Raw genomic sequence first — 3,376 nt, forward strand, 5'->3', positions numbered from 1 at the left:
TCTCTGTTCCATTTCGCTGTTTTCATCCATACTAAAACAAGTACTGTGTTACAGAGGGATGCTATTACTTAAACTACAATTACATCACCCTTTGGAGCTGGTCCAGAGTATGAGGTATGCGTACTGACAGATCCCTTGAATGAAAGATAGTAAATCCTACATAGGATACTATTAGACAGTGACATTCATATAAACGTGCAGTGTTTCAAACTTTGATCATTTCAGTACTAACGTTACAATTTCTACCCTAATGCAGAATACATTACAAAATGTTTGAGGGCAACATTATAATCAGTATATTTTGCATAATGATCTCTGATCGAGTACACTTGCCATCAATCAGGTGAAATTCGAAATGTCTATTTTGATAAATGACATATACTGTTTACGAGGATATGTATGTTTTTACAACCCATCTCCTAGAGTCCCAGAAGGAAAAGAAGTATAAAGACACAGACAACACATGAAACCAAAGATGCTGCTTGCCAAACAGATTTCACCATGCAGCAACTATTATTTGAGGCGCAGCATGGTCCAGTCAATAAGCAGACTCGAGATGCTTATGCCCAATGGCCAATTGAATGTGACCGGCGAAGCAAGCAAAATGTTGTTGGACCATTGCTACAATGTGAGAACTCAACAAGATGAAGATGAAACTGAATATAAGGAAGATGCTTTTGAATTACTCACTGACCACTTCACACAATCTACACCCGCAAAAAAAGGGCCACCAATATACAATCGACACACAAGCTGAAATAACAGAGACTGAAGCATCAACGAAATTGACAGAGGAACTTGCCAAAGGTCTCAACTTCAGTGTGTCGAGTTTCCCCGATGTGTCCACCACAGTTGAGTCACAAACCACATTCACGCAGGACGATAGTCTAATAAAGGAGCACAAGTACATTGTATTCTACAGCTGCCTGGTAGAGATTATACTGATGCTGAAATGTGTCCATCCAGTGAGGGGGAAAGTATGCAGGCAGCCATTGGTGAATGTGACTCGTGTATCACAAGAGACTAACCTGAAAATCCAAGCCACCTGTGCCCAGCTGCATGGTACATTTTCATGGTCCCCTCAACCGATGCTGGGCAAAGTGCCAGCTGGAAATCTACTGTGTGCAGCAGCTTTGCTTTTCAGTGGCTCTACTTTTAGTAAATTGTCCAGTTTCTGTCAATTTGTTGGACTCCAGTTCTTTGCTATAACGCAGTACTACAGATATCAAAGAGTTGTATTCTCCGCTATTAGTCAAGCCTGGAAAATTGAACAAATGTCAATGGAAAAGACATTCGCTGGGAAACGGTTCAGGCTAGTTAACGATGGACAGTGTGACAGCCCCGGATTTTCAGCTAAGTACTGCACATACCACTTTAAGGACATGGAAACTAAAAAAATTGTGAGTTTGGAGATCGTCCAGGTGACCCAATGTAAATCCTCAGCGGCCATCGAGAAACATGGTTTCATAAAATCTGTTGAACATCTTCAATCGAGGGGAATGCAAATAGACCTCGTAGCCACTGACAGACATGTTTCGATAGCCAAGGACATGCGAGAGCGGTTTCCAAACATTCACCATCAATTTGTTGTATGGCACACTGTCAAATCAATCAATAAAGAAATCACAGCTGGATGTAAAAAAAAGGGTTCTGAAAATATTTTACAGTGGTCCCAGTCTTTCAGCAACCATCTTTGGTGGAGCTCCAAAACATGTGCTGGGTCTGTGGAAATTCATGGCGCTCATTGATGCACCACTGTTCCAACGTTCATTCGTGGACAAAAAACCAACTTTTTCGCCAATCTGCACATGGACCTTTATCAGAGGAACGCAAGAAGAAGTGGTTGCTTCCATCTTCACCTCCACACAAAGCTCTTGAGAAGATCGCGTTTAATAAAACTCTTTCAAGAGACCTGAAGGGACTCACAGAATTCTGTCACACCAGAGATTTCGATGTGTTCCACAATATATGCCTAAAGTACAGGCCCAAGAGCTTGCATTTCGGCATACAATATCGAACACTACTGGCGGTATTAGCGCATAACTAGAACATAGGGAGACAACAATCGAGAACTGCAGGAAACTTTGGGATGCTTCGTTACACAATGGCCTTTTCAAAAAGAAGCAAAAAATGGGTGATCAAGCCAATATACCAGGAAATGGAATTCGAACTTGTGAAAGATCTCACGTTGACGGTGTTGGGCATGCATACTCATGGAATCGATCATGATTCTGTTCCTAGGACTCATACATTGCCACAAAACATTGCAAATGTGCCCTGTCCACCAAAAGCAGACCTCGTTGAACAGTTTACTTCCCACTTTAAATGATTACCAACGGTGTGCATCTTCCACAATGTTTGTACATGACCACTTGAAATCTATTTAACTTGACCTTTTAGGGGGCGCTGTTACATGCCATCCAAGATGGCCACTTAGTGTTTGAGCCGCGCTAGCAAAAAATCCTGATTAATAAAATCCTGCCGATTGGTGAGAATAAACGGCGGAACCTTGGTGGAATAGTGCATCGGAAGGTACCTGGACCACGACAAACCCACTTTCATCCCCCACCGAGGCCAATTACCCACTGCTACAGACCTCCAACAAGATACTGAATTGGAAGAGGAACGGGGAAATCATCCAGAGCCGCCCCTCCCCCTGTGGGTCTGTGACCGCGGCGACGCCGAGCCCCGCACTGCGAGGAACACAAGACAGCATAGGCAGAGTGAGCCGCGGTCGAGCCTGCCTGACACAAACGGAAAAACAACTAATCTGAAGTGGACAGGAGGGGTGGCGATATGCAAACCCTGCCGGAGCCTGAGTCAAGCAAACGTCCAGACTCAGCTCCCAAGCACAGTTTCCTACCCCCCATTCGTGCCGCTATGTGCGCTGAGGAGCAAGCGTGCAGGCCGGGGGAAGCGGTGGGGAAGTAAGCAGTGGCCGGGGCCGCGGGACTGACATAGAAAGAGGTACGTGATAATCCCCCTCCTCCAAACAAGTTCACAGTGGTGGTGGACGGCCCCTGGGAATCAGTTGAAAAAAGAATACACAGCGTTGAGGTTTAAAAGTACACAGTCTAAATATAACAACCACGGGCTAAGCCTGACACGAGTGGAGGTGGACAGACCTAGTTGGGAGCACTGAAGCTGGGGACAGGCCACAACCGCGCAGGCTTGATCCCACAGGGAAAAACAACCCCCAAGACAAAGGGCGCCAGAAGGAGCACCCCTAGGCATAAGACACACATGTGAAGCCCACATCTCCGAATAATTGCCAGCAATACCATATGCACCAATTAAACCACGATCTACGACACAAACAACAGGTGTGGCTAGCAACCGGGAATATACCTCCTTACACCTCAGGATATGCCTAGGG

This window comes from Ambystoma mexicanum, chromosome 2p (assembly GCF_040938575.1).
Source record: "Ambystoma mexicanum isolate Mex_15411 chromosome 2p, UKY_AmexF1_1, whole genome shotgun sequence".
NCBI lineage: Eukaryota > Metazoa > Chordata > Amphibia > Caudata > Ambystomatidae > Ambystoma > Ambystoma mexicanum.